A 12,155-nucleotide genomic window follows, 5' to 3' on the forward strand; every position below is an offset into this window, starting at 1 on the left:
TAACAGATAAGCAGGTGGAAACAAGGCTGAGTATTACAGGATGCTTGAGTCCCTGTGGGCATTACAAAAGTCATTATGGAAAGACTACAGGCAGGGCCAAAGGCTGAGAAATTATGTTCAGGGTGGATCTAAGAGGAATAAACATGAGAAAATAGGAAAAAGGTACAAAAATAGGCTCTTTAAACAGTCTACTGGTCAGTTAGCTTGTCTGAGCCCTATTCCTGATCACCTCAGTCTAGCCAATATTCCTACTAAAACATTTTCCTTAACAAATTTTCTTGTATAAACACACTGCCTATCTAGTGTGTGAGTCCTGTAGGGTATATATGTCAGTGTCTGGTGATCCTCACGTGCAAAAGAGTTCTGGGTGTCTGCAATTGCAGAAATATATATATATGTATAATCCCTTCAACTCCTCATGCAGCTTTCATGCACGGCTGGATGTTATCTAATGTCTCATAGTACAGCTTTATTATGATGTGATTCTTATGTGGGGTAGAACTCCCTGGAGCAATACTGTGAGGACAAATGAGATGGCTGGCTTTGACTGAGAGGACTGTGCCGAGTGCAGCAAGACATACTGGAGCAGTCTCAACCCTAGCACCTGTATGGTGGGTTTTCTGAAAAACCTTTCCCCACAACTATCCCAAGTCTGGACCCTGAAGGAGCAGCTTAGTTCACTCCAAAGCAATCTAACCATGTGGATGACTTGGGACCGTGCATTTGCATTTGCTTCCAGGCAGTAGATCTTTTTTTGCAATTAAAGGATACCACCAATTTATTGAAATGCCATTTAAAAACAAGTGTTTAAATACTAGAAATAGTAAAATACTCTATTTTTGATGTTGTAAAGGTCATTTACAAAGACAGCTGCAGTAATAAGTCAGAATAATGCTGCATGACATTGACATGTATTTCACCTCATTTTTAATAGCTGCCATGAACAGGCCTGTTGAGGTAAATGGTGAATGCACCTTGGCATTTCCAGCTTCAAAAGCCACAGTGAAGGATTTACAACCACTGCAACTTTCTAACACTGCTCTGGAAGGAGGAAAGAAAAAAAAGAATAGTTTAAATGACATCAAGATGGAAGTATTCTGTAAAGAGAAATAAAGTTATTAACCCATTCAGTTTTTTCAGGAGGCTGCAGCAGTCAAAGAATGATCCTTTCATACAGTCTGTACTAGCACGCTATAAGTCAGAGAAGCTGTTAAAAACATAACCAAGGACATATTCTGCACTTCAGAATTCTCCCTGAGAACAGCTATCACAAAATGTAACAACTTAAACTAGCTCAGTGCTGTTTCTCTCAGCTAATTTCAGAGCCAAAAGTACAGGCCTCTGCATAAAATAAAAAAAAAAAAAAAAAAATTCTTAATGCTTATGCCAGAAAATATGCCAAATTCTATAAATAATCACTTGAATAAAAAGGATTTATTTTTAAAAATGGCATGTCTGAGCTTAAAGTCCAAACTTTGTGAAGAGATATTTTCTTTATACAACATTAATGTGGTGTTGTTTGTCATCTACTTATTTTTCTAGAATATGTATTATTAATATAAGGAAATGATGGTCAGCTATTCCTTCAGAAGATACTCCTGGATCTTTAAAGACCTGCTGACATATTACCATTTCCAAATATGCTTGGAAGAAATTTGTAGTGTCTTGCAGAATGGGATAAAAGATTGATCAGATCTGTGAGGAGAGCTCCAGAAAGAAGCACTGAACAGGAAATCTCCTTGTCTGTCTCTCTGCAGCCAATGTATTTCACCCAGCCATATCTTAAAACTGTTATTAAAGAGAAGTCTCTGGAATATCTTGAATCATGCTGGTCTTCCAAACATAACCTTTCACACCAAGACTTTAGGAGAGTCAATACTGCAGCAGCTTTTTTAGAACAAGTCTTGGTAACTTGATGTAACTTGCCTTGCTAGGGTGTCCTGAGTAAATCTAGCCTCCACTATGGGAAGTTCAATGAATTAATTTTATTTCCAAATAAGATAAACTTTTAATTTCTGATTCTGAGGTATTGAGATACAAATTTTTTTTTTCTATCATGCCTTGCTCCTTACTCCTGTTTTCTGCTGCTCCTTCCTTCTTACTCATTCCCTGTGGTCTGCCTTGGTTATTCCACTGGCTCCAGTCCCTTCAGGTTGTATCAGCTCTAGCAAGGAGTGCCTCATTCTAAGGCAGGGTCTCCAGCTCTGTCCCTTCAATTTGTCATCTTTCACATCTCTCCTCCTGTATCTTCCTTTGTGTCCTTTCCTGTGGGTGGTCTCACATCTCCGGTGTCACCTGTTACTAGCAGGAACCCATTATGTCTTTCCCACCTCACCTCTATCCCTTAAAAATATATTTCAGCAGGAGCTGTGTTCTCCTTTGGCTGATGTTCTGGCATGCAGTGGAACGGTGTTGGCTTTTGCCAAGCCAGTGGGAGCTGGCTGCAGGCACAGGGAGGTTCATCACCTCCTTCTACTCAGGGCACCCCGCAGCTCCTCTGTTAGCTGTGCTGGCTATGCCCAGCACAGCGCAGGGAGCAGCAGGAGAAGGCTGCCCTGCCAGGCACAGGCAGCCAGGGGCACACACAAGAACAAAGCCAAGTCAAAGGGGCCTCACTGACAAGGGAACAATCCCACAGACCTGAGCAAGGTGAGCAGGGCACGTATGGTGACAGTCACCAAGTCCAGTCACAAGTCCAGATCCCAGATAAGTTCATGGTGAATAAGAAATCAAATAAGGAAGTCAAGCCAGCAAGGCACAGCCATGATCCAGGTCAGATCCAGACACAGTAACCAGGGTATTCTTCAGGATTTCTTCCATCACAGAGGCTGTTTAGTCTGTAGATGTAGATTACTTTTTCTCCTAAACATGGACAATTTGTATTCTAGAGGCCATTACTTTCTGTTTTATAAAATGACTTTAATTTTGTTGTAAGATGGATATTTGATGATACCTGTAACTATGATCTCTCTGCAGAGCAGTGACTGTACTCTCAGCTAGGTAGAAGCTTGTTCTTAATGTCCTTGTAGAGCAGCACTGCATGCAAAACATGCTTCCCAGGAAGGTACCAGCACCCTAAGACACTGCCTGACACCGTAATCTCCTTCCATTGTGAATGTTGCCTGTCTTTTGTTGATAATAAATTCTCATTGTTGTTATCCTGGCTTGGGCTCAAAGCAGTGATCTAGAAATGAAAGACTCTTGTCTCTTATCAGACCCAGGAGCCATTCCAGCTTCTGTCTTGGAAAGGATGGTGTTTAATAGCAATCATTTAATTTTGTAGATTTCTATAAACAACCTTAATGATGTCATTAGAATTCTCAAGGCTGAAAGGTGGCATTCCCTGTTCAAATTGTCACATTAAACACGCATGGTCTATTCCAACTAATTGAATTAATTTCCTGTTACAAGAGAAAACAAACAAACAAAAAAAAGCATTTTAGACCTGAGTTTACTTATGCTGCTATTATTTTTACTCTGGATTTCAGAATTGAATGGAACCACGAGTTTTTCTGACTGTACTTTCTCTTCTCCCTTGACAAACAGTAAATTTGATAAAAGTATTTTCTCCCTCATGTCCCGATCTTTTTAGTAACTTTCAGCTAAGTTCACAGCATATTTTTAAATGGAATTATTTTGGAAGAGCAGAACAAAAAATTTCTTTCATATATCCAATCTAAATTTACCTTCTTTCAGTTTGAAACCATTCCCCTTTTCCCTGTGACTGTGTGTCCTTGTGAAAAATCCCTCTCCAGCTTTCTTTTGGGTTCCCTTTAGGTACTGGAAGGTGCAGTAAGGTGGAAGGTGCCTGGAACCTTGTCTTCCCCAGCTGTCTCAGCCTGTGTTCACAGGAGAGGCGCTCCAGCCCTCTGATCATCTCTGGACTCTCTCGAACAGGTCCATGTCCTTCTCTATCGTCTTCATTTATTCACTAGTAATACTCTTGAAATTAATTATGTTGCTTGCACAATGAAGTTGAATTATTCATCCAGGTGTGAGGAGTAAAGCTGTGGTATTGCAAATTCATAAAGTTGCTGACTCTAAGTTAATTTCTTAAAGTGGCCTTCAAATACAGTGTTGACTACCTTAGAGTTAGTCTGTATAAAGTAACCATTTCTTTGGCAAACTAATGCAAACTTAGAAATACATTTTCTGCAGAATAAAGGAGTCAAATGCATAAAAAAAGAAGCAACTCAGCAGTGGATGATTTGAATTTAAAGTTTATTTCAATTTTAGTGTGTGCCCTGTATTTCAGGAAAATAAAATTGCAAGGTTTTTTTTTTCCATTCCTCAGAGCTTTCTTAAAACATAAATGGTATTTTAGACTTATAGTTTTAAATTAGACTCATGAAACTGTACTGCTAGATCCAAGAGCAAAATTAAGTTATATATATAAAATAATCAATAATAAATTGCACTGAACCTCTTGAGTCCAGCCAATTAATTGTTGTAGCAAAATAAATCACAGTTTAATAACTTTGAAGTTATTAAATTTACATCAGTGAACAACATTCACATTTGTTGTCAGTCCCACAAGACCAAGATACACATAGCCCCAGTTGGTTGTAAAAAGAACCATTTATTTCACATTTTCAAAGACTTTACTGGAGAGCATTAAATTAATAGCATTCATATTGTGCTAGGATATCTGAGGGTCCAATACAGCACCTTTAGTCCACAAGTTATTTCCACTGCAGTTAGGATCTGATATAGCTAAATGAGTGCTAATTTGGAGAACCCCATGAAGCCACAATCAGGTTTTATAATTTCATTATCAGATTTGCTTCCTTTTTTCACTACACTACAGAGCATTACTACTTGCATTGTCAACCTCTTTTGGTCTCTAGATTGTAACTGACAGACCTTGATCTCTGCAATACCTTTCCAAGATAAAACATCAACCTGCTTCTGGCCAAGACTGAAAGCTGATGGTGCTAAACTCTTTTACGCAGGGTTCAGAAATAAAAAGCTGACACATTGATAATTACTTACTGATGCTGACAGTATTGGCACTGCTTCAGTTGACTGCATCAGTTCTCCTGGATTATTTATTCAGCTTCCTGTGCTGGCTTAAGTTATAAACCTTTTGGTCCATACATTGTCATTCCATATATGGCTACCTGACCTCCCATCCACAGCATCAGTACCAATACATATGATCAGTACTACGTGTAATCATACATTACAGCAGTTTAAATTGATCCCTAAAAGGGAGAAATACAGCTCCTGAGTCACCTGATCTGACTTTGAATTTAGGCCTGTGGCAATCTGGGAATTAGGCCAGATGACTCCAGAAGCCCTCTACAATTTAAATTATGCTATGATCCTGTCATCTAGGGTGTTCTCAATTTTACATTTACTTGCCCATGACTATACTACCATAAATTAAATTCATTGCTGATAATAACCCAATTTATTAATATCCCAGCACCACAGTGACTGAAAAGTTTTGCTAAATGTGCATTACATCTCCATTAAATAAAAGATGTACTACTACCTTAGTGGAAACCTCAAGCAGTAGGAAGAGATCTCACCTTCCAGTAAAACAAACTGATAAGCAAACATGCATTAATTTCATTTTTCTGTACATATTAGTAACAGTAAAGCCATATCTGAAGTTTGGAGAACTAAGCAAGATCTCTTTCACAGAAAGAATGTCATAGATAGAGTTGAAATACTACTTCGCTTCAATTTTCTTTTACACTGAATGTAGACATTTTACTTTTTCACTATCAGGGCCTGACATTAGCAACAGAGGTTGGTGAACGTTGTAAAATCTGGCAGTAATGTCTTCCTGAATTTCTGCTGTGTATTGATTTCTGCTGTGTTTGTATGTTGCCTTTCACATGTGGTTTCTATAAGCTCTTGTGGTGCTGTGCATAACATATGAGACTCCTTGGAGATATCACAATGAAATTACAGTCAGCAGTATTTAAAGTACTTAACTTTATTTTAATCAATGTGCCAGCTTAAAAAGAGCCAGTTTCACAACCATGTATCCATATTGTTTTAGATATTTTAAATGAATCTTAATTTTCAGGAAGAAAATATTCTCTGAAGAAAATATTGCACAATTTTTGCACAGAGTAGAGTTGTCATCTGATTCCATGTGTTCAAAACAGGCACTAAAATTTTTCAAAGGTCAAACACCTGCAGATACTCTCCAAGCAGGCTTATTATGTTGTTTGTTGAATGTATTCAAAGATATTATAACTATTCATGTATGTTTTTGTAAATGGGTGGCATGGTTTAACCCCAGCTGGCAACTAAGCTCCACAGAGCTGCTCACTCACTACCCTACGATGGGATGGGGGGAGAGTCAGATAAGTACAAGTAAGAAAATATGTTTTGAGATAAAGACAGTTTTACAGGGAAAGCAAAAGATGCACACTCAAGCAAAGCTGAACAAGAACTCCCACTTCCCATGGGCAACAGGGATTCATCTACCCCAAAGACAGCTTGGCTCTATTGTGTGCAATGGTTACTTAAGAAAACAATCATCACTCCAAACATCCTTCACCCCCATTTATCTTTCTTACCCCCACTTTATATACTGAGAATGATGACATATGGTGTAGAATGCCTCTTTGGTCAGTGGGGGTCAACTGTCATCAGGGCACTGTGGAAAATTTAGGACAAAGCATTTGTTACAGGTTAATCTGTCAAATTATAACTAAAACCAGAAGCAATTTCTAAACCAATCAGATTTTTCATCATGTACAGAGATTGCTTTTTCTATTATTTGGCAAAAGTAATTTGAATAATTTTGTGATTAATTTCATAGAATCATAGAATATCTTGTGTTAGAAGAGATCCACAAGTCCACAGTCCAACTGCTGGCGCTGGACAGGACACCCCAAGGACAGGACACACCATGTGCCTCAGAGTGTTGTCCAAACATTTCTTGAACTCTCTCAGGCTTGGTGCTGTGACCACTTCCCTGGGGAGCCTGCTCCAGAGCCCAACCACCCTCTGGATGCCCAACCTTTTTCTAATATCCAACCTAAACCTCCCATGACACAACTTCAGGCCATTCCCTCAGGTCCTGTCCCTGGTCACCACAGAGAAGAGATCAGTGCCTGCCCCTCCTCCTCCCCTCCGTGGGGTCTCTCCTCAGTCTCTTCTTCTCCAGGCTGAACAAACCAAGTGACCTCAGCTGCTTCTCATACAGCTTCCCCTCCAAGCCATTTATTTTGCATTAATTTTATTTTTCATTAATACAATCTTTTTCTAGTTGAGATCTCAAACTACCAAAGAAGCAGAAAGATTTTCAGAGTTGTGTGGAACTTCCGTGAAAGTCCTGTGCAGTGACTCATTTGGACAACAGAATCTTGATCTACTAAGTCAGTGCTACAGCTGCAGTCTCTTAGGTGTGTTCTCCAAGGAAATTCACTGCCCACAGAATGCAGGGAAGAAGTAGCAGTTTCACAAAACTAGAGTTATTCCTGACTCAGTAAGCTGCCCCCGTCCCTCCCGATTTGTCTTAGTAATTTGTTTCTAACTTGGGCTGCAAAAGATAAACCTGTGTTTCCATTAAGGAAACAGAAAAAAATTATTTTATATATATGTACATATATGTTTTTTTGAAATTCAGTGATTCCACACATTTTTTTGGTGTGCAAAGATGTCAAGAAAATAGCAGCAAAACTCTGAAGGAGATTCTGATTTTTGCCAAGATGCTGAAAAGACTTCCCAGGTTCACACTAACTTGTGGACACCTCACACTAAATACATTCTGTCCTTGAAACTTCACATATAGTCTAGTAACATGATCTGAAGTGCTTACAATCTAAAAAGTTTTTAATTCCTCAGGCAATAGTTCCATGTTTGTTTGTGTTGGTTTTATCTTTATTTGCTACTCGTACAGATGATTTTAGCTAGACAAAAGTTAGAAAATACCCTGATTTTATAAAAGTAGTAAAGCAAAGCTTTGATACTGAATATAGGAAGAGTGCAATTTACTTTTGACATAGCACTTGTATTTGACTAATTAAGGAGCTGTGCCATCAATCTTGTGAAAAGCAGGGTTGGAGGGACTGTAGAATGATTTCCTTGTGCTGTGGTGAAACAACTCAGTTTCAGAAGAAAGAGGGAAAACTGATTCATAGCAGAGGAGATCTGGAAGAAGACTATCTGGTTTGATATTTGAGATTTTGGACAGGATTAAATAACATAGTCATTGAAGGTTAATGCAATGTAAATATAGATGAAAGATGTGAATAAATTAAAATTAAGGTGAGGCTGTTAATGAGTTGCTTCCTTGACCTACATCCATGAAGCAAGCAGTGCTTGCCTTTCATCCTCTGTTGCAGTTCCATCATCGTTTCATAAAATGAACTATTTTCATTGCTGAAATAAAATAAATTCAGATTCTGCCTGGTTTGTGCAAGTACCTTCCCCCTGCAGTAATTTTAACACCTTTTTTTGGGCAAAACCTGATTAATCATATGAATCCAAAAATAAACTACTAAAAAAACTCCATTAAACCACATTACCATAAAGCTGCCCTGCACTTTCTGTGTCAGAAGCTGTCTTTATTTTAATGTGTTAGAAATAATCAGTTATTTTCCTTAGAGTTAACTGTTAACATCACTTTTCTATCAGCGTTGCTTTGCTAAAACAAATGAACCATCAGAGGTACCATTAAAGTGTCCTGCATACTGAATATCAATATTTCAGCACCATATTTCAGATAAGGATGTAATTTTAAGAAACCTATCACATTTCAATTTAGCAGAATTTTTCTCTTTGAAATATTTTTGGTAGCAATTGCTGATGTTTACACAGCCTTACCCAGAAATTACCTCCTCTGGATAGATTGCTACACATCACAGTAAATTCCTGACATCAGAAAAAGTTCAGATTTTAATGCTTCTATAATCAATTTCAAATTTTTTCTATAACCAAGGATTGCTTTCTGCTGCAAATATGCAGAGCAGCCAGGGATCTAAATCTAAAGAAGAATCATCACCTGGGCTTTTTAAAGGATTTTTCTGTTTTTAAGTAATAAATTTCACAGAACCTGTGAGAGGAACATGAAATATAATGGGATTTGTTTGGGTTTTTTTTACCACTAATTAAGCACAGGGAGTACTCCACAGGTCAGTAGATAAAGGTATTTGTATCCAGATGGGAGCAGAGAGCACAGAAAAGAAGCACATTTGATTCTCAGCCATGTCACCAGGAAGAACCACCAAATTCTCTGGGTAGTTCCATAAATGCCAACAAGCATAACTAATGATCCCAAGATGTAAACCCTCGCAACTGGAAGCTGAAGCAGGGTTGAGGCTGCTATTCTCCAGTCCAGGGAAGGATGAACCAACAATATTGGCAGCCAGTCACTGATGGAGATGGTGCACCCCTGCTTTGACAACACTTTGACCAGTGCTAATCAGCTCTGTCATCTTGCATGTCATTGTGAAAGCTGTGACAAAGCGCTGAAAACACCCAGTATGTTTTTATAGGGATATATCCTGAACTTTTTAAAACCCAAATGGACAAAAAGGAGGAAAAAGGAGGAAATAAGATAAGAATCGATTGAAAGATTCTTCCATGATTAAAAGAAATAAAGATGCATTTTCAACAACAGAGGAATCTTTAGAGAAGAAAGAATCAGCCAAAGTCTGTACACAGAGAGTGATTTAAAAGGAGAGGAATTTTACAGCAGCAGCAAATGGCCATACAGGTGTGATGTCATATGAGAGACAAGCAGAACTTAAGTATATGAGGTTATAATTGTTAAAGTGGTTAAGGCTTATGGAAGGCAAAGTTTTGTGCTCAGAGAGGGCCCAGCCCATGGCTTCTCATTCAGCAAAAAGCCTGTGGCTTTTTCTTCTGTCCACAAACAGTAAACAGTAACAGTAACAAAATCCTGCAGAAATTCCCTGATTGCTTTTCTTCACAGTAGAGAATGATCTGTTTTTTCTTTCTGTTTGTTTTCCTTATTTTAAGAAGCTAATTATCCAAACAAGGACCTTCCATTTTATTCCATGACTGCTTAATTTCCTTAAAAGCCTGTAGGTGAGGTGTTTTGTCAGAAGTCTTTCCAGAAATCCATTTGGACTCATTTATCCTCTGGTTTGTTTAACGATTCAAAAAACAGCAGTGATTTCTTCTAGTCCTGCCTCACTTTTAAACAAAAGCTGTGCTGACTTTTGTAAACTGAGTAGTATTTGCCAGTGCTCACCATTTCTCTGCTTTATTAAATTTTCTGCTATTGGGTCCTTAGAGACATCAGGTTTACAGATCTATTGTTCCCAGAGCTGTCCTGGAAGCCTCTTTAGAAGCTGATGTCAGACCAAGCCAATTTCAAGCAAGAGACACTATGCCAACCTTTATAGTTCTACAGTTGGCTCCATTCATTTTTTATAAATCTTGGATAAATGCCATCTGGCTTTGGTAGTTTTTTTATTGTGCATTTTATAAATTTGTTTCTCACTCTCTTTTACACTTTTTTCCATTTTCAGCAAATGATCTGATTATTCACTCAGAAAAAGGGATCAAGCATGGAAATTTTCCTAGATTCTGTCATAGTAAACTCAGAAAACTGATGTAATGTCTGTACAAGATCCTGATCTTTTTGGAGCCTCCTTTTCAGTGTTGTTCTCCAATTAGTCAGAGTTACTTGCAACTAAGTTTTCTGCTCCTAATATACTGTGAGAAAAAGTTGTTATCTTTTATTCCTTCTGTTAACTGCTCCTCAAAGACTTTGTACTGTGATTTTGTATAAAGAGATTATACCATCAGAACTTTTAATTTAAGGTAAATAGCCTAAGAAGCATTTTTAGCTAGAAAATGTACACTGAGTACATCTAAAACTTTAGATGTATTTTTAGAACCATTAGAAGGAAAAAAACACTAAAATGCAGCTTCTTTTAAAGGAGGTGTTCATAAGGTATATGATGTTATTTAAATAAAAGCACACTGTGGACACCCACAATTTACAGCATCTGTGAGCAAACAATCCAATGGATATCTTCTCATTAGAACAACACCTAGATCATGACACTGTCTTCGGCATCCCTGATTTGTCCTTGAGGAAAACAGGGACGAAGAGGTCCCTGCCAACCTTGCCCACTCCTGTGATTTTGTGAAAATATAGTTATTCAGAAGAAAAGCAAAATAAAAGCATTTATTTGCCTAAACTGAAAATAATAAAACACCCTGCAAACTGTGCTAAGGAATGTCTTATGGGGAAAAAAAGACAAGATAAGCCTAATTATTCACCTGTTCTTGTGATGAATTCTGAAGTGGTGAGCAAATGGGAACAAATTAATTAATCATTGCAAAAAACCCCTCCCATCTAGAAAAAAAAATTGTTTATTATTGTGATATAAATGTTGAAAGTCTGATTGTGTTTTAGACATCTCGTAATTTGCAGAAAATATTCAAATCCTAGCAATTAATTTCAATCAGTTTAAATCAACCTGAGAATTTACCTTCTTTGAATGCCAGACCTGCTTAAAGCTCTTAGAAAGAGGTAAAGAGAAGATGAGGAAATAGAAATTAAATAAATAGAAAATAATAAATGTGAAGGAAAAATTTAATTCTGCACATGAGGAAATAAAGGACTTGACATTATTTTATGATGTCCACCAATAAAATGTTGCTTGTGTATTACCGATGTTGGAAAAGAAGAGGAAATTTGCAAAGAGAAAGAAACATTATCTTTGTTAAACTCTTATCAAACTTGGGCCAGTGTGTTTATCACTTGAAACAGCTGCTCACTTAATCTCTGGTATCATGGTAGTGCTAGGAGTGTATTAACAGTAGTTGTAACCAATAATTCCTTAACCTATATCCACTGAATTTCAAGTGCTTCCTAGAAGGAGGTCAAGACCATTATTTCTATGGTAAAGAACAGAAAAGAAATATGTGGTGAAAAACTGATAATTCTTAAGTTTTAAAGTCACAAAGACAATAATTTATGTTATTGAACAAATTTTTGTCCTTAAGTGTTCAGATTTTCAGTTTATTTATAGTGTAATGTAAACAAAACATATACACACACTTGTGAATACATGCACACACTATTTAAAACATTATTTAAGGAGCCACAGTGATCTGTGTCGCAGGAAGATAAATCAGCTAGAGTTATGAGGTGGGCTGAACTACATGTTTTGCTAATAGTGAGCTCAAGGTCTATGTATAAATCT

The sequence above is a fragment of the Pyrgilauda ruficollis genome, unplaced genomic scaffold (assembly GCF_017590135.1).
Source record: "Pyrgilauda ruficollis isolate IOZ18807 unplaced genomic scaffold, ASM1759013v1 scaffold37, whole genome shotgun sequence".
In the NCBI taxonomy this organism is placed as follows: Eukaryota; Metazoa; Chordata; class Aves; order Passeriformes; family Passeridae; genus Pyrgilauda; species Pyrgilauda ruficollis.